Raw genomic sequence first — 20,695 nt, 5'->3', positions numbered from 1 at the left:
AAAATGCCTAAGGTCAGATGGAGGGGGAGAGTACCTCTCAAATGAGTTTGCAAGGTTCCTGTAGGAGCATGGCATAAAGCAGCAATATTCATGCAGTCATACCCCACAACAAAATGGAATTGTAGAAAGGAAAAACAGGCATATTGGAGAGGTATCTCGTGCCATGCTCAATGAAAAAGACTTGCCAGATTTTTATTGGGCTGAAGCAGTTGCTACAACAGTCTACATAATGAACAGGACTCCCACTGCAGCAATACATGGAATGACTCCAGAGGAGAGGTATACTGGTAGGAAACCAGATATTTCTCATTTGAAAATTTTTCGTTGCATTGCCTATGTACATGTGCCAGATGAGTTGAGATCCAAGTTGGATCCAAAAGCTGAGAAGTGCATCTTTATTGGTTACTCTCTGCAGCAAAAAGAGTATAGATGCTATAACCCTTCTACTCATAAGTTTACAGTGAGCAGAGATGTTGTTTTTGATGAGATGAGTAGCTGGTATAAACCAGTAAATGTGATTGATGATGTAGATGCACAAAATGGTAATGCTGCACAAAATTCACAGCAGCAGTCACAAAATATTAGTGGACCTGGAGCGTCCTCTAGTAGTGTTTCACACTCTTCACCATGGACAAGTAGATTGAGATCAGGAGAATCTTCTCAAAGCAATGCAGATAGTGGTATGCAGGTATCACGAAAAGGAAAAGAGAAGGTTGATTTGCCCATGTTTGATGTGAATGCAGGTCACTCTTATGTGGATAGTGAATCCAGTGGCTCAGAACAGAGCATTGATGATGAGTTGGGTATTCCTTCTATTGTTACACCTAGAGTAAGGAAGACCAAGGATGTTTTGAGAGCACCTGGGAGTGAACCTACTTTACGCAGGTGTACGAGAGCTAGGTATCCTGTGGATAGGCTGAAATATGATGGATTTACAGCCATTCACTATGCATATATGGTTAAAGTGATACAGGAACCAGAACCCACTTCTTTTGAGGAAGCCATGGGAAAAGAAAAATGGGAGAAAGTCATGGATGAAGAAATGGATGCCTTGGAAGCAAATGCTACATGGGAATTGGTACCTTTGCCTAAAGGTAAAAATGCAATTGGCTGTAAGTGGGTTTATAAGGTGAAGCACAATGCAGATGGTTCTGTGAACACATACAAGGCAAGATTAGTAGTCAAGGGGTATGCACAAACATATGGCATTGACTATGAATAAACTTTCAGTCCGGTTGCAAGGATGGCAACCGTAAGAGCAGTCATTGCTATGGCTGCATCAAAGGGATGGTCTTTACATCAGATGGATGTAAAGAATGCCTTCTTGCATGGTGATTTGCAAGAAGAGGTCTATATGGAGCAGCCACCAGGTTATGTGCATGATGTTCATCCTGAGTTTGTTTGCAGGTTGAAGAAAACCTTGTATGGCTTGAAGCAAGCACCTAGAGCATGGTCTGACCAGATAGGACAGTATCTTGTCACTATTGGCTTTCAGATTTCCAAGGCAAATTTCTCACTTTATGTGAGAAAAACAAAGAAAGGTATTATGCTACTTATCATTTATGTTGATGATTTGATTATGACAGGTGACAGTGATGAAGATATCCTTCATGTGAAAATGCTATTGAAGCAGAAGTTTGAGATGAAGGATTTGGGAGAGCTGCGTTATTTCTTGGGCATTAAGGTGATTAGATCACCAAGTGGGATACAGCTCTTGCAGAGGCAGTATGGATTGGACATGCTGTCCAAATATGGGATGACAGGCTGTAAGCCTATTTCAGTTCCTTTGGAGCAGAATGTGAAGCTGAGCGCAGATGCAGGTGAGCTTCTAGAAGACCCTACTATGTATAGACGCATAGTAGGAAGTTTGATTTATATGACTATTACCAGGCCAGATTTGAGCTATGCTATTGGATTGGTAAGTTAGTTTATGCAGGCTCCAAGGAAACCACATTTGGATGCGGCTAGACGCATACTCAGGTATGTGAAGTCCACATTGCAGTATGGACTATTTTATGAGATTGGGGTTCAAATACAGCTGCATGGATACACTGATGCTGATTGGGCTGGTAGTATTTCTGATAGACGATCTACCAGTGGATATGTGTTCTCTTTTGGGAGTGCTGCAGTCACTTGGAGCAGCAAGAAACAGCCTACAGTTGCCTTGTCGAGCACAGAGGCCGAGTATAGGGGTGCAGCAATGGCTGCATGTGAGATAGCTTGGTTGCATAAGCTACTTTATGATATGCATCAGCCTACAGATGGGCCGGTTATCATTTATTGTGACAACATGAGTAGTATACACTTAGCAAATAACCCAGTCTATCATGCTAGAACAAAGCACATTGAGGTGCATTATCACTATTGCGGGAGAAGGTTTTACTAGGTCTTATTGATCTAGTTTATGTCAGCACAGAGGATCAGGTAGCTGACATATTCACGAAGGCATTGGGCGCAGAGAAGCTGCGCAAGTTCAGAGACCTGCTTGGTGTGCAGGAATTGGGATTGAGCTCGAGGGGGAGTGTTGAGATATCAAGCTCCACTCGTGATACACCAGGGTGACCGTTGAGTATTTATGTCACCGACTTGTCAGTTGCAGACGCGGTTGGTACACCGCTGATGAATAATAGCTACATGATAGCTATCCTTATCTACTCTAGTTCGTGGCTCAGTTAGTATGCCACCTTAATTAGTTGATTTTGGTTTGAGACCCATATATAGGGTTCTTCTATTTCTTTGTACTTGAGTTCTTTTTGGCTTACACAACTAAGAAGAGGAAAATTGTTTTCAGCCTCCACCCTTGTGTGTATTCCCCCATTGTGCAAGCAAGAAAGCTACAAGTGAGACTCCTTCCTTCTCTCCCACAATCTTGACACATCCCATGTATGCTCCACATCATGACTGCAAAACCAGAACCATTGTGCAATAGGCTTACCTTGAAATTCCCTCTCTGACCAAAATGAAGGGCATAGTAACCCAGGTGATCTACTTTCTATCACATTGCAGTACTTCTTTCTATTTATAATACCAGAACATTTTCATTTGCAATGAACAGGCATTCTCCGGATGGCCCACAAACTTCTATGCATTTCTTCCTTTGAGACAATATTAGTTGGGAGATCCATTTCAATCGGCACTGCATGCACCTCATGGTCCAAGCCTACTTCTGTAGGTTGGTCATTTCTATTGTGAAAATTTATCTTGTGTGGTCGTCCTTTTTGTTTTCTATCCCTTGTCTCCATTACATAGTCAAGTTTCTGAGAGCTACAACCATCTAGAGTTCTTCTTTTCCTTTGAATTGTTTCTTTGTTTCCAGAAATGAAAGGCTCTCCGTACATGGGGGTGCCAAGAACTGCTCCTTGAACTGTTTGAGCTATGAATGTAGGTGAAGGGGTATTTCTTGCAACCACCCTATTAATAAGAGAATCCATGTCAAGACCACTTCTAGAGTATCTTCCAGTTGTGAAGGCCAGTTTCCTTGAACATTGAATATATGAGTTGATCAAGTCAGTGATGCATGCATCATACAAACCAATTTTGTTATTTCCATCCTCCCCTGCCAACCAACTTGCATGCATGCTCTCAGAAAGATTTGTGTTGGGAATACAAGCCCTCTCCCAAGGACTCAAGGAAGCCTGAAACCCAATAAAAAACTCAGCAATTCCTCTTATATGTCTATTTTGTTCTCATACTTGGGTATTCCCACCCCAATGATATTAGTACATGTGTATGTAACAAATAGAAACAAAAAAAAACATTTACATGTGTAGTACTACCCCAATGGTCTATCCTATTCTCCCACCATTTGATCCATCTCTTCAATGGTACGATACTATCTCGAGGTAGTCCTACTTGCTGCCACCAATTTTGTATAGCTGTGGCATTCCTCTTGCCCTCTTCAATGGATTTTGAAAGGCGCCACCTCTCACATAAATTCAAGTGATGATTTCGAAGGTTTGAAGGCACATATTTCGTTGTGTGCTTTTGTAAGCTTTGTTCCTAGTGAAACAAACATGATCACTCTCTTCCTTCCAAAACATTGTCAGGTCCCGCATTGAAAACAGTGCAGATCGCCATCCAATTTGCACCGGCTTCATCCGCCATAAAATCTGCAAAGTCTGTAGGAGGGTGTCCACACTCGAGCATCACATTATTAAGGCATCTCCAAAAAAGAATTTGTGTTTCTGTATCCTCTTCCTTTGTATCACAAATAGCAATCACCATGATCCCCTTCAAGCTGCAATAAGAAATACAGTGATTAGCAACTAGAATATGTCAACGAAAATTGATAACAAGTAAGGTTCCCGAACAAACCATGGATCATACACAGAACAAGACATTGCTGCCCAGTCATCTATTCTGTGTGTAAAGTCAAAGTGAACCCAAGACTTGCAAAGGTCTACATTTCCTAAGCTTCACATTCGATTAACCAATTCCACTCTAGAGCCGGGTCCTTTAGTAGACATCTTGAAAATGTAACTTTTTTCACCCACCCCTCCTTGCCCTGGAAATCTACTACCATGAAAAAAAGGAAACATGCATCTTTTTTTCAACTCCAAAATGTTATCAAAGCCATCTCCAACAACACATGTTTCTTCTTTTTTTTGGCATGTCACGATACTATTGAACCTGCAACCTCAACAAACGAAAGTTTGTTAAACTAATAACAATGCTACAAACCATAGTTTGCAGACTTGAATAACCAAAACTAACCTCAGATTTTGAACCAACGGCATCAACTCCTCCAAAAATTTTGTAAGCTCTTGTTCTCCCTCCACCATTGAACCATTAGTTGTCAAAGATTCAGTGATAATTTGTTTTGCTACAACCATTTGAATCTTCCTAGCACCACAGTGTCGATTCACTTGCAAAAATGAGTGAACTAGATATCTAATTTTTTTAATTGTAGCCATTGAAGTCCCTGGTTGCACATTGTGTGTGCGAGTGCCTACATGAAGCATCAATCTCTCCATGCTTGTGTCCTTTGGCAAAATGTAATAAACTTTGCAATCACAAGTTGCATAACAAGTGACAACTTTACTACAATAGTAACATGTGATTGAATGTTTTTCTTTACTTACAAGTAGCCCCTTGCTCACTGTGCTATTGAGGTAACCATGAAAATACATTTTATTATGTTGATTGTTGCTCTCATAGTAAGGACAATTGACTCGATGACATTGTAAGTCTCCAAGGCAATGGCTAATTCTCGAAGTAGCATCAGGGAAGATATTAGTTGGATGGGGTCTTGTCCAGACATGACCATCATATTGTTGCTACATCCCATCCATGTTTGAAGATGTGCCATATGTCGGCAGAAGAACGAAAGCAATAGAACCATTGTACTCTCTTGGAATCTCACTAACAAAAAAAGGGCCTTCACTCATCTGCAATAAAGCCTTCAACTTCTTTCCTATGGGGCTATTAGCAATCCAAGGTAAAATCTCTTTCTTTATTTGTGGAAATGAATGAGGACTATCAAGTCCATCATCTGACTCTAAGTCAATAGTCGGAGTTGAGACGGGTGCACAAAAAGCATTTGTTATAAGTGGCGAAGAAGTTTGAGATGACGTCTCTGTGAAGGAATTGGATGTAATGTCTACAACAGGTCCTGAAAGTGAATGAGCTTGTCTGCTATTTTCTACAGTGTGTAGTCCTTCATCTTGATCCATGGTGAAGTGATATCACAATGTACTATTTTATACTTACATGAAAGAGAAGAATCGAGAAAAAATTGCTCCGCACCATTGATATCCGGTTGGCCATGAACCGCGATCTCTTCACTGTAAGCATCAAGTTGGAAAATAGCACACAAACCTACCAGCTTCCGATCAGGGGGTAGAAGTGATTGAAGAAAATAAGAGCTCACAAGAATCTTTCCATCCCTCAGGGGCACAACACGTTCCAGTGATTCGAAGCCGATTGATCATTGAAGAGTAACTTCTACCATCCTCTCTCACAAAAGCCGGTTTGAAACTCAAAAAACAATGGAGCTATGAAGGCGAAATATTATATCTAATAGCATGCCTATTTTTTATCAATTTCTTTGAACGTAGAAATAATAGTCCGTTACCCCCACCAAATATGGATTAAATGTGCTCTTACTCTATGGGCAAGTTCTTAGTGACGGTTGAAGTTGCGAATCAGTCCATTAATGAACCAAATCATTAAAAAAAGTCTACATATTGAAAAATCACAAGATTTAGTTAAATAATTTTTTTTTAAAAACATGTCTTTTTGAAAATAAATCATGTTGTGTTGTAGCACATATTTTTATAAGCACGTTTTATTTTGTCAGATGCAGGTGCCATCAACATTTACATTTTTTAGTAAATAAATATTCGGTGTTCGAGAGAAACATTATCTCATGATTGATGTTCAATATGCACGTACCTCTTGCCATTGAAAGTTGTGTGTAACGGTTTAAAAATATCTTCTTATTTGTCCTTCTTCTTCTTCTTCTTCTTTTTCTTCTTCTTCCTTTTCTCTTTTGTTTCCCTCTTCTTCTCTCCCATTGCAAGTTGGAAGGCATAAAGAAGAAGCAAGAAGGAGAGCAGCCCCTGCAACAAGCTCAAACAAGATCAACATTCTCCATCAAACTCACCGGGTAAGCTCCACACTCCATCCTTATGGCTGAAAATCTATATTTCAAGTTTCATTTTTCCTCCATGGCTGAAAGAAATGGAAGAGCAGGTAGACAATGAGAGGACAACAATGGGAGGGGAGAGAAGGAAAGGGGAGGTAGAGAAGGAGACGGTAAACTGAAAAATGGGAGAGGAGGAGACCTTTGGGACACCCGCGGCTGTCTGCGTCAACGCAAACAACTCTCGAGTGTTGGGTACAACCCCTTTGGAGGGAGGAGGAGAGGGAAAAGGTGAGGAGGAGGAACCCTCAGTACCTGCCCGCTGTCTGCCTCAACGCAGACGACCTGGTGGGGGGCGGGGTACCTTATGAAATGGGGCAGGTAGTGCACAACGGCCCCCCTCTCAGCCCCTCCTCCTTAAACCACTCCCCTCGCAGTCCCTGATCCCTAAACCACTCCCCTCTCAGCCTCTCATCCTTAAACCACTGCTCCTCCCTAAACCGCCTCTTAAACCTCTTCTATAGCCAAGTTACCTATAATTTTTGGCTTCAGGGGCGCTATCCCAGAACCCCTGCCAAGGGGGACCTCATGGCTATCGCCGGCCCCCCTTGGAACCCCCCGACGACACTAGTAGGGGGGCTGATGCCTCCCCTACACCCCCCTCCATATAGAGTGGGTGTAAACCACGCGAGTCAAAGGCATGAAAAATAAACCATTTTTAAATCGTACGCAAATCATCCTAAATAAATAAGTGTGACATGATTTGATTTTTTTGGATTGGGAATTGTCAAACACTCAACATTGTCTGCGTCGACGCAGACAGGAACAAGGGGTTGGGAGTATCACCCCTTTGGGGGTGCAGGGGTGAAAATGTGGTCATGAGGTTCAAATGATTAAGAAAATTTAATACATTTATCAAAACCAAATAATAAATGATATTAAAGTGTGTTGTCTGCGTCAAATGGTCATATTTTGGTGGATATTAATTAATAGAACATGTGATTTAGTTGAGTTGTCTTCATTTTTAAAATGATTTGTGGTTTGTTTTAGTGCTTCTGAGCATGGCTAGAGGTCGGCATGGTGGTGGTAGGAGAGGTCAAAGCAAAAGGGGCCGTCCAAGTAAGTCATTCAATCACTCTTTTGAATTTACATATTCTATTATTAATGGTTAAGCAACTCTTTTAAAGTTTCATATAAATGTTATATTCTATTTTCAAATTATTTTTGTAGATACTCTAATTACAAGGTTAAGATCCGGTCTATGCAATAGACTAGTAAGCATCGATCGAAAAGCATCCTTCCGTTCATTCTCTGAATCTCCAAATAACAAGGGTGGAAAACCAAGGAAAAAATGTCATTTCATTGATGATGAAGCGCTTGAGGATAGCATGGATGAAGCAAGCAATGACATTCACGCTGATCCAATGAGCACCCACACTATCACCACGGAGTGTGGTGAAACAACACAGGGGAGGTCTTTAGATTTGCAAACTTTACATGAGGAAAATGAAGAGGTGAATGAGGATGTTGCTAATGAAAAAAAGAAAGAGGTCAGTGAGCATGATAGACACATTGGAGAGAATGTCAAGTTTGGGCTTATGTCAGATGTGTTGGCCTCATTTTTTGTAACGAGGTCTACTTCTCCTCCTATCCCTTTGTGTAGACTTGTGCCCTATGAGGCTATAAGGCTTGCATCTAGTTCTGCTACATGGTTGATTTCATCTTTCAATAATGCTTCGTATATGGAAACAATGGGGAAATTTTTGGTTTCTTTGAGAAGGCCCACTGGTGAGCTAATGGATGTATCTCCCCAAAATTTGGAAGAGTGGGGCCCTCTTTGGAGAGAAGTTAACCAAAGGTTTGAAGATGAATTGACTGATGAGTGGGCTGATTTAAGAGGGCGCAAGTTTTTGGTATGGGACGGTAATCATAGGTTGAAGACATGTATGAAGAGGATAAAGGAAGGTAACTATGCATTGTCTTGCTTTCTCTTGTTTATTGTGATGATACTTCCTTCTTTGACTAATTATTTATTTTATTATTTGATGTATGTAGTTTATAATGAAGATATTTCGTGACATGTTAGAGTTCTATGTCAATTCATTCAAGTGGAGAAGAAGAAAGAAGGAGAACTATTGTTAGCTTTGGATACATCAAATGCGTAAGTATGCACTACAAGGGAATGGGGCAATAGCGACGGCCATTTGCGATGCAAAAAGGCGGTGTCGCTAAAAGCGTCTCTATTAGCGTCGCTATTTGCGTCGCTAACATTAGCGACGCATATAGCGACGCCAATAGAGACGCATATAGCGACGCAAATAGTGACACTAATAGAGACGCAAATAGCGACGCAAATAAAGACGCAAATAGCGACGCAAATAGAGACACAAATAGCGACGCATATAGCGACGCAAATAGCGACGTCGGTCTGGGAAATTTTTTTCGAAAACTCGAGTGTAACATTCGTCAAGAGAACATTTGCGAGAAAGAATGAAAGAGAGAGCGAGAGAGCTTAAAGCTTTGCGAGGGAGAGAGAGAGAGAGAGAGAGAGAGAGAGAGAGAGAGAGAGAGAGAGAGAGAGAGAGAGAGAGAGAGAGAGAGAGAGGGAGCTCATCACCATGCCGCCGCTGCTATATATGAAGAAGAAAGAGAAGTGTGCAATGGAGAAGGGAGGGAAGGTGCAAAGAGAAGGTACAAAGGGTTTCATCTTCAAGCCTTTGAGGTAGGTACATTGCCTCTTCTTGCTTTATTTTTGTGTTATCTTGTTTTCTTTTTTTGTTTTTCTTTGCAAAGAGATACATGGAAAGAGAGGGAGGGAGGAAAGAAGGGAGAAGAATGAAGGGAGAGAAAGAGAGAAAAAGGTAGAGAAAGGAAATAAAGAGAAAGAAGAAGAGAGAAATGAGAGATGAAGGGAGGGATAGAGGATGAGTGAGAGAAACAACGAGAGAGAGAGGGGGAAAAAACAAAGAGAGAGGAAACAAAGAAAGGGAAATAGAGAGAGGGGGAGAGAAATTGAGAGAGGGAGAGGGGAGGGGGAGAGAAATAGAGAGAGGGAGAGGGAAGGAAGAGAGGAGGAGGACGTAGAAAAGAAGGGTGAGGTAAAGAGAGGAAGGAGAGTGAAAAGAAGAGATAGAGAGAGGGAGAAAGAGAGATAGAGAGAAAAAATAGAGAGCGAGAGAGAGAGAGAGAGAAATAGAAAAACAATGAGAGAATGAGAGAGAAGGTTAATAAAGAAAAGTAAAGGGAGAGGGGGGAAAGAGAGATAAAGAGAGGTGGGGTGACATTTCTTTCAATATCTTTGTTTCTTAAGCTTTTTATTTTCTATATTTGATTGTCTTTGCAATGAGATGAGTCGAGTGAGAGTGGGGAGGGAAGGAGGGAGAGAAATAGAGAGAAGAAGGAAGGGGAAGGAAGAGAGAGATAGAGAGAAATAAAAAACAGGAGAGAGAGGGACTTCATAAAAATTTGTCAAAACCCGAGCATGGAATTTTACAGGTTTGTAAACAAGCAAGAGAGAGAGGGAGAGAGAGGCCGTTCCCACTGCCACCATCCATGAAGAGGGAGGAGACAAGTGTAAAGGAGAAGGAAGGAACTCCCGAATAAGAAAAAAATGAGAGAAGTACGAAGGGATTCTTCTTCAAGCTTTGAGGTAAGTGCATTATCTATTCTCTCTTTGTTTTTCTCTTTTCTTTACTTCTCTCTTTCTTTTTGTTGATGAGTGTATTGAGAGAAGAAGTGAGAGAGATCAACATGTACAAGGGAGATTGAGAGATTGAGAGAGAGAGAGAGAGAGAGAGAGGTCGCTGCCACTGCCAATCCACCACAAAAAGAGCAGGGACAACTGCAAAGAAGAAGGAGGGAGCCCGTGAAGGAGAAGAAGAAGAAGGAGAGTAGCGCGAAGGGATTCTTCTTCAAGCTTTGAGGTAAGTGCATTATCTATTCTCTCTTTGTTTTTCTCTTTGAGATAAGTGCATTATCTATTCTCTCTTTGTTTTTCTCTTTGTTCTTCAAGCTTTGAGGTAAGTGCATTATCTCTTCTCTCTTTGTTTTTCTCTTTTCTTTACTTCTCTCTTTCTTTTTGTTGATGAAGAGTGTATAGAGAGAAGAAGTGAGAGAGATCAACATGCGCAAGGGAGATTGAGAGAGAGAGAGAGAGGTCGCTGCCACCACCAATCCACCACAAAAAGAGAGGGAACAACTGCAAAGAAGAAGGAGGGAACCCGTGAAGGAGAAGAAGAAGAAGGAGAGTAGCGCCAAGGGATTCTTCTTCAAGCTTGAGGTAAGTGCATTATCTATTCTCTCTTTGTTTTTCTCTTTTCTTTACTTCTCTCTTTCTTTTTGTTGATGAAGAGTGTATAGAGAGAAAAAGTGAGAGAGATCAACGTGCGAAAGGGAGATTGAGAGAGAGAGAGAGAGAGAGAGAGAGAGAGAGAGGTCACTACCACCGCCAATCCACCACAAAAATAGAGGGGACAACTGCAAAGAAGAATGAGGGAACCCGTGAAGGAGAAGAAGAAGAAGGAGAGAAGCGTGCAAGGATTCTTCTTCAAGCTTTGAGGTAAATGTATTATATATTCTCTCTTTGTTTTTCTCTTTTATTTACTTCTCTTTTTATTTATGTTGATGAAGAGATGTATAGAGAGAAGAAGGGAGACAAATCAACACAAGGGAGATTGAGAGAGAGGGAGAGAGAGAGAGAGAGAAGCTGCCATTGCCACTACCATTGCCACCACATCCACTAAAAGAGAGGGGACAACTACAAAGGAGAAGCCAACCTCTGTCTCTTCTCCATCTTGCCCTCCTCGAGCTTGCATGGCAGGCACCAAGCAAGCATGTCCCCGTTTCTCGGCCATGGAGAGGCCTCATGCCAAAGCCTGCCACCTGGAGTACAAGGTGGAGCCTCCTCTAGTGCAGCAACAGGTACTCCCCATAGAGCACAATGACCACTTGAGAAGAAGAGGAGATGGAAACCAGGCACAAGTGTGAGACAGCCCACCAGTAGGAAGGTAGACTGCTATAGCTATGACGATAGAAAGAAGAGCCTACATGATGTACTACGTGTACCTTCTATTACCAAGAATCTATTGTCGATTGGACAGATGGCAGAACGAAATTTGCAAGAATCTAGTGTCGGTTGGATAGATGATTTCAACTGATACACATGGCTGTACATTCGGAAGTACAAGGATGAGGTACTCGATGTCTTTAAGCAAATGGGTTTCTAAAGAGAAATGCAGGTCAGATGGTTCGTTGGAAATGTATAAAGCCCGGCTCGTTACAAACGGATATGCACATCAATACAGCCTAGATTATGAGGAGACTTTCAGCTCGGTTGCTAAGATGGAAATGGTGAGAATAGTCATTGCATTAGTGGCTTCTAAGGGCCGAAAATTATGAAAAGTGGATGTCAAAAATGCATTCATGAATGGTGACTTGCTTGAAGAGGTATATATGGAGTAGCATGAGGGTTATGTATACAACCTGAGGTGTATATGGATACTAACTAGCAACCCCGTCTATCATGCTAGATCCAAACACATAGAGATTCATTATGATTTCATCAAAGAAATGATACTTGTAGGACAGATTGATCTACTTCATGCGAAGACACAAGACGAGGTAGCTGATATCTTTACCAAATCACTTGGTAAAGAGAAATTTGTTTGTTTCATGGATCTACTTGGAGTACAGTAACTAATCTGAGCTCAAGAAATGGAGTTTGAGAAGGGGGAGAATAAGTTGGAGTAAGCAGAAGATCAATGGGACTTATTCATACCTTAGGGTTCTGACTATAATGAAAGCTTGAAGTGTGAAGCTCTTCTTCTTGGGCCTAACAAGTGATAAAAAAGCTCCTTGATTAATACTTTTTTGAATTGATTATATCTAGCTTTTGTAATCACAATCTCTTTTTCTTCTCGGGCCTAAGCAAGTGATGAAAAAGCTCCTTGCAAAATACATTTTCGAATTAATTATATCTTGCTTTTGCAATCAAAGGATTCAGTTTTTTTAAAATAATCTGATACACAATTTTTAGACATTAGACGTAGCTGACATTGGCAAATGAATTATGCAAGAATATTTAGTGCATATAGCTAGAAGGGTGGCAGGGCTATATGCCCTGCCACATTTTTTTTTCCCCCTCTGTAACCGTCGCTATTTGCGTCGCAAATTTACTCTGCAACCGTCACTATTTGCGTCGCTATATGTGTCGCTATTTGCGTCGCTATTTGCATCACTAATTGGGTTAGCGACGCAAATAGCGACGTATATAGCGATGCATATAGCGACGCTAATAGCAACGCATATAGCGACGCAAATAGCGACGAATTGATCGCGTCACTAATAGCGACGCGAATAGCGATGACGGGGATAATTTTTTCCATGAATAATTCCGTCGCTTTAAACGTCGCTATTGGGTCGATACGTTGTAGTGATACTTATCACTATTAACTTTTTCAAATGGGTTAATAGATCATCAATTGTGTGTGAATATTTCCAATAGTTTTTATTTATGTGTGAATCTCAAAATATAAAGATAATTTATGTGTGAATGTCAAGATATTTTATTTATACCAATAGGTTTCATTTACATGTGAATGCCAATAGGTTTCATTTATTAGTTATGTGAATGTGAATAGGTTTTATTTATGTGTGAATCTTAATCGTTGATAAACAAAGCATTTTGGAAAGGATGAGCCCTTCTCAAAGACGATGGGCTGAAATAGAGTATGAAATTGAGGGAAAAAGTAACCATGGCAATGATCCATGGTACAAGAACCCATGTTTGCTAATATCGCTTTTGGTGTGGAAGGTAAAAAGTTTGGTATAGTATTTTAGTTTTCAGCATAACAAATTGTGGTATCTTGAATTTAACCATAACTAAGAATAGTGTATTGGTTTTTCTATTTAGGATGACTATAACTCTGCCATACTCAAAGAGGAGGCCCTCCTCAAGGAGCTTGCATTGCCAGAGGCAAATTATGAGGAAAAAAGAAAACAATTCATAAACAAAGAGCAAGATAAATTGAGGGACAAAGGATACAAGTACCTTGGAATAGCTAATCCTGCGCATGGAGAGGATTTCTTTTCTGTTTTGTTTGCATTGAATTGGGATGAAAAGAACATGATGGCTATTACCAAGGACAAATTGTATGCCATTTGTAGTGCTAATATTGCTGCGGAGAGGTATGTTTTCCTCATGGACTAATGTTCTCTTATTTTTTGGAATTGAACATAATTTGGTTCAACAATATTGAAGTTATGTTTTGTTCAATAACCAATATATTAGAAAAAGGGAGATTTTACTTCTCATGACTGTCACAAAGGCAAAGGACTCCACTATGTCACACTTTGCGGATGTAAGGAGATTTCGTAGCTACATGAAGCAAGAGGTGTATTGGTTTCATATGATTGGAGAATGCTCCTTATTGATCAGGAGCTTACAAGTTGATGGCATTGAGATTCCAAGAGGCTTTGATGTTTTTTTTAAAGGCCAAAGATGTTTACATATTTTAAAGGCATTTGCAAATATTTTTGGTGAAATGAAGAATGTTGGAGACTCTGAGAAGGTTCCAGAGCTCACACAATTAAGCAAGAGGGTGGTATACAGGTATTTCTAGTATAAAGAAACCATATTTTTTAAATACCATATGTACAAATGTATTCTAACTTAAGAGTGCTTTTGTTGTTTGTTCTTATGTTTTGGAAAAGATGGTTGCGTAGTCTACAAGAAAGTGGAGTGCTAGAAAGCCTCCCTCCTCTAGTGGAGGAGTGGATGTACTTGGGATGTGAAAATTGTATGTTCTCAAAAGCACTGCTTGAGAGGGGTCTGTCGGAATGGGAAATGCGTATTTGTCCATGGTGGATAGACTATCCATTGGATGACATTCCACGGCAAGAGATTGGATTAAGAGAGAGTAAGTACTTTGAGAGTCAAACATAGTAAATATGTGGTAACTCTTGCTCTTAGCTATTTGTTTTAGTAATACTTGCCTTATATGCAGGATTTCTGGAACAAAATAGAGTAATTTCTATGCACAAAGAAGAGGATGAAGGAAATGGTACTTTCTAAAAATTTATTTGTTTAACATGAAACTTATCATAACTTTTTAGACTTTTGTGTTTTCTTAACTTTGTTGTTTTTGCAAATTAGAAATGTCCAATACAATAGACATGGTCCCTCATGTTGTGGGGATAAAGGCGACTTGTGGTGGTAGCATGGCAAATGGTATATTGGATAAAATGCAAATTTTTAGTTTGATCCAAGTAGCCTTGTTTCTAATTTGTATGAATATGATATTATATTGTGTTGACTTCACACTACTTAGGTGCCATTGGTGATGCAACTATTGATACTACAATGAAAAAAAGTCCATGGGAAAACGAAAGAATATCCCCACGATAGATGATGCGTTGAAGCATAGCAAGGGTAAGCCAATTTGCATGAATGATAGAGTTTAGGATTTTCATTTGACGATTCAATTTATTAAAGTATTATTTTGTTATCTTTATATTACGTAGGTAATATAAGTGAATTAAATGAGGTTGGTACAACAAAGCGAAGGTCTAAACACAAAGAGAAAGTTGTTCATTGGATGAAGAACTAGAAGGTGAATCAAGTATCATTTTTTGGATTATTGGAGTCATGTTAAAAGTACATTTTTATATTTTTTTGAAGATAATATAAAATCTAAACATTAAACACTAAATAATTTACTTTCCTTCCTATTTTTCTTTACAGCTTTAGACAAAAAAGATGGTTTTGACATGCATAGCATTTGGAAAGAAAAGGAAAAAAGTAAGGGTCACTTTGAGGGATCTTTGCAACATACTACACCTTCTCGGGCTATGTCGTTCATGACTCAGTCACTCATCAGAGCCTATACAAGAATCTTGTAGACGTCCCGCTATACGCAAGACAGGGATGTAGATTTCTAGCTTTACATTCTGAGTCTTAACATTTAGCCAACATCAACATTTGTAAGTAAACTTTATTTTGATGATAGGATTTCAATACCAATTTATCGTAGATGCTCTGTTGGTAGACATGACATCGATCGACGATTTTGCATTGGATGGGTATATTTTATCACCATTCTCTATATACACATCTATTGTAATGGTTACTTATGCTTTGTTATTGTGTTTTCAATTTTAGCATTAAGCGCTTCATGGAGGGAAATACCATCAACTCTTACCAGTGTAATGGTGTCCCATCATATGAGGTTGCTAAGTTGTTGTTTGCAGATTTTCCTACATCTTTGCTTGTTGTTGGCCTTGAGGTAGAAGGTATATGTGCTTGCATTAGTTTAGTTTATAAACTCATGTGATATTGCATGGTCTTATACATCTTTACATTTGAAAGGGATTCCCGAATGGAATACATTTTCTAGTGCACTTATCAAAGGTGTCATGGACCTAACCCATAGATTCTTGGTAGATGAGGGGTTCTTGGTGACTTTGGGACTTGCACAACACTTTGGAAAAGTGCTTAGAGGAGCTCATGCCATTGGATTGAAGCTCCATCGCACATGGACTCTCGTGTGTAAGGGTGGATATAGACACCCTGATACTCAAGAGGAGGTAAGTGTGTTGAAGACAAACTTGTAACTTTTTAAAATAAAAGTTTAAGTAGCTAACAAGATGATTCTACATTGCTAGGTCATGGACCTTACTATTGGCTTGTTTTATCGAGGGATGCATGTCCCTTCATATGATAGAGAGGCTGGTGAGAGGATTAGCCCTTACAGGTTTCCTGCCTCTCGTAGCTTCCTCTTTAAGACAGACCTCTAGGGCACATCATTTGAGCACACTTATGTGGATGGTGTAGAGGTTCGAGGGGGTGCAGAAAGATCACTAGGTGTTATACACTCTCAGACTGGTTTATACTTTGCATTAAGATATGTCATGCTTTTGTTATGGATGTTACTAAATGGTTTCTTTTGTAGGTGGCTCCTTGCTACATTCACAGAGAATCTCGACTATTTGCTGGATATTTTTTCAGGTTGTGGTGGCCTTGGTAGAGCATGCACAGAGATGCATCGTTTTTGCATGTGCCTTAAGGGTGATTTTAGCCTCTACAACTAGTGCTTGGTTGATGTGGCATGCGGACCTCATCCTAGTGACGATGATGATTTCACATGATTTGTAGTTGCATTATTTTTAATATGATGCCTTGTATTGGTAGTGCATGCCATGGGGCTTGTGTCAAGATTGTGGGAGAGAAGGAAGGAGACTCACTTGTAGCTTTCTTGCTTGCATAATGGGGGAATACACACACAGGTGGAGGCTAAAAACATTTTTCCTCTTCTTAGTTGTGTAAGCCAAAAGAACTCTCATACAAACAAATAGAAGAACCCTATATATGGGTCTCAAACCAAACTCAACTAACTAAGGTGGCATACTAACTGAGCCACAAACTAGAGTAGATAAGGATAGCTGTCATGTAGCTATTACTCATGGGCGGTGTACCAACCGCATCTGCAACTGATATGTCGGTGACATAAATGCACAACGGTCACCCTGGCATATCACGAGTGGAGCTCGATATCTCAACACTCCCCCTCGAGCTCAACCCCAATTCCTGCACACCAAACAGGTCTCTGAACTTGCGCAGCTTCTCTGCGCCCAATGCCTTCGTGAATATGTCAGCTACCTGATCCTCTGTGCTGACATAAACTAGATCAATAAGACCTAGTAAAACCCTCTCCCGCACATAGTGATAATGCACCTCAATGTGCTTTGTTCTAGCATGATAGACTGGGTTATTTGCCAAGTGTATACTACTCATGTTGTCACAATAAATGACAATCGGCCCATCTGTAGGCTGATGCATATCATAAAGTAGCTTATGCAACCAAGCTACCTCACATGCAGCCATTGTTGCGCCCCTGTACTCAACGTATGTGCTTGACAAGGCAATTGTAGGCTGTTTCTTGCTGCTCTAAGTGACTGCAGCACTCCCAAAAGAGAACACATATCCACTGGTAGATCGTCTATCAGAAATACTACTAGCCCAATCAGCATTAGTGTATCCATGCAACTGTATCTGAACCCCAGTCTCATAAAGTAGTCCATACTGCAATGTGGACTTCACATACCTAAGTATGCGTCTAGCCGCATCCAAATGCGGTTTCCTTGGAGCCTGCATAAACTGACTTACCAGTCCAACAGCATAGCTCAAATATGGCCTGGTAATAGTCATATAAATCAAGCTTCCTACTATGCGTCTGTACATAGTAGGGTCTTCCAGAAGCTGACCTGCATCTGCGCTTAGCTTCACATTCTGCTCCAAAGGAACTGAAATAGGCTTACAGCCTGTCATCCCATATTTGGACAGCATGTCCAATCCATACTGCCTTTGCAAGAGCCGTATCCCACTTGGTGATCTAATCACCTCAATGCCTAAGAAATAACGCAGCTCTCCCAAATCCTTCATCTCAAACTTTTGCTTTAATAGCATTTTCACATGAAGGATATCTTCATCACTGTCACATGTCATAATCAAATCATCAACATAAATGACAAGTAGCATAATACCTTTCTCTGTTTTTCTCACATAAAGTGAGAAATCTGCCTTGGAAATCTGAAAGCCAATAGTGACAAGATACTGTCCTATCTTGTCAGACCATGCTCTAGGTGCTTGCTTCAAGCCATACAAGGCTTTCTTCAACCTGCAAACAAACTCAGGATGAACAGCCCAGTAAAAACTTCTCAAAGCATATATACCAGCTACTCATCTCATCAAAAACAACATCTCTGCTCACTGTAAACTTACGAGTAGAAGGGTTATAGCATCTATACCCTTTTTGCTGCAGAGAATAACCAATAAAGATGCACTTCTCAGCTTTTGGATCCAACTTGGATCTCAACTCATCTGGCACATGAACATAGGAAATGCAACAAAAAATATTCAAATGAGAGATATCTGGTTTCCTACCAGTATACCTCTCCTCTGGAGTCATCCCATGTATTGCTGCAGTGGGAGTCCTGTTCATTATGTAGACAGTTGTAGCAACTGCTTCAGCCCAGTAAAAATCTGGCAAGTCTTTTTCGTTGAGCATGGCACGAGATACCTCTTCAATATGCCTGTTTTTCCTTTTTGCAATTCCATTTTGTTGTGGGGTATGACTGCATGAATATTGCTGCTTTATGCCATGCTCCTGCACGAACCTTGCAAACTCATTTGAGAGGTACTCTCCCCCTCCATCTGACCTTAGGCATTTTATTTGTAGGCTTGTTTCTTTTTCAACCATAGCTTTAAGAGTTTTGAAATGCCCAAACACTTCACTTTTCTTTTTCATAAAATACACCCAAACTTTTCTGCTATAGTCATCAATAAAAGTGACAAAATAATGACAGCCTCCAAGAGATGCAGCTTTAGTAGTCCACACATCAGAGTGGATTAATTCCAATGGCTTCTTACTCTCTTGAACATGTCTAGGAAATGGTTTCCTTGCCTGTTTTCCAAACTGACAGGCTTCACATACCTTATGCATTTCTGCAACCTTGAATTTAGGCAATCCTGCAATAATATTTTGGGCTTGCATTGATTTAAGTCGTTGTACATTAACATGACCAATGCATTTATGCCAGATATCAACAATATCTGCAACTACACTGGTCCCATGTGCAAACATTGCTACACTCAATTCAGGCATGTCTGCATCCAATGTAAACATTCTGCCCTTCTTCTTTCCTTTTGCTATCAAGCGACCTTTATTTTTCATATCCTCAACAAAGCATCCATGAGGATTAAATCTGACCTGCAAGCCCTGCTCAACCATTTGACCAACAGAAACCAGATTCTTGGTGATATTCGAGACATGAAATACATCGGACATGTATTTCTTTTTTCCATCCTGCATAGACAAATGAATTTTTCCAATCTGCACAATAGGATGTGCAGTATCATCACCAGTCTCCACAAATCCTGGTTTTTCCATTTTCCTTGCATCCTCCATCCATTCTACATGACCTGTCATGTGGTTTGATGCACCTGAGTCAACATACCATACATCATTGCTTTCTTCTGCACTTGTCACAGAATTGTTCATGTGCTGCACCATAAACAAATGCTCATTTTTGTCATCACCCTGTCTACTAGAAGATGCATAATTCCCTTGTTGCAGTTTTCCATTCATGATGTCATTTTGCTTTTTATAGCAGTCTTTAGCCATATGACCCATTTTACCACAGTAGTAGCATTCAATATTACTGTTTGCATTTTGGCCTCTTTGCCATCCATCACGACCTCTTTGGCTCCCCCTGCCTCTAGAGTTACCACGTCCTCCTCCATAGGACTGGTTTTCTTGAGTTTGCTGCATATTCTGATTTCTACCACGGCCTCCAAATCGGCCTCCTCTACCTCTGCCTCTACCTCTTCTAGCATTTGAGTAGAAGACAGCTTCTTTTGAAGTTCCTCCTGAAGAAGATGCACCACCATTTCTCTGCTCCTCAGAAATTAGAAGAGCAATCAACTCCTCAAAATCAGGAAATCTTTCACGGATGGAAATGGATTTTCGGAACTGTGCATAATCCTTTCCTAGACCATTCAAGGTCACAGAAACTAAATCATCATCTTCCACTGGTGACCCAATGGAAGCAAGTGCATCTGCAATCTTCTTCACCTTCATGTGGTAGTCATTGATGCTCATATTTTCTCTTTGCACATTATGCAACTCTTGCTTGAGCTGCATTTTCCTGGCTTGCATATTTGTGCTATACATTTTTGACAAAGTATCCCATGCCTCCTTTGGCATACTTGCATCCTGAATATGCACAATCATAGAGTCTGAAATACTGATAGACAGCCAGTACATAACTTTCCTGGCTCTCTCATGCCATGCTTTGAATGCCTGCATTTGCTGTTGATTGGAAACATCAGGAAGAACTGGTTCTTCTTCATTTCCTGCAACAAATTCCCAATATCCTTTTCCCATAAGGAAATTCGTCATTCTAAACTTCCATGCTTGGAAGTTTTTCTTGTCAAGCTTTTCAGTGACAATCTGTGAGAGAGAATCAGACACCATTACAGAACACTGCAAAAAAATTCTGTCACTGCAAAGAACACAGCTTCAGCCTCACAAGGGCTAATCTGCAAAATTGACGAAA

The sequence above is a fragment of the Lygodium microphyllum genome, chromosome 28, assembly GCF_053477565.2.
Source record: "Lygodium microphyllum isolate KBCC chromosome 28, Lygodium_microphyllum_v1.1.10, whole genome shotgun sequence".
Lineage (NCBI taxonomy): Eukaryota > Viridiplantae > Streptophyta > Polypodiopsida > Schizaeales > Lygodiaceae > Lygodium > Lygodium microphyllum.
The sequence above is the reverse complement of the archived record's forward strand: the minus strand, read 5'-3'. Positions refer to the sequence as shown.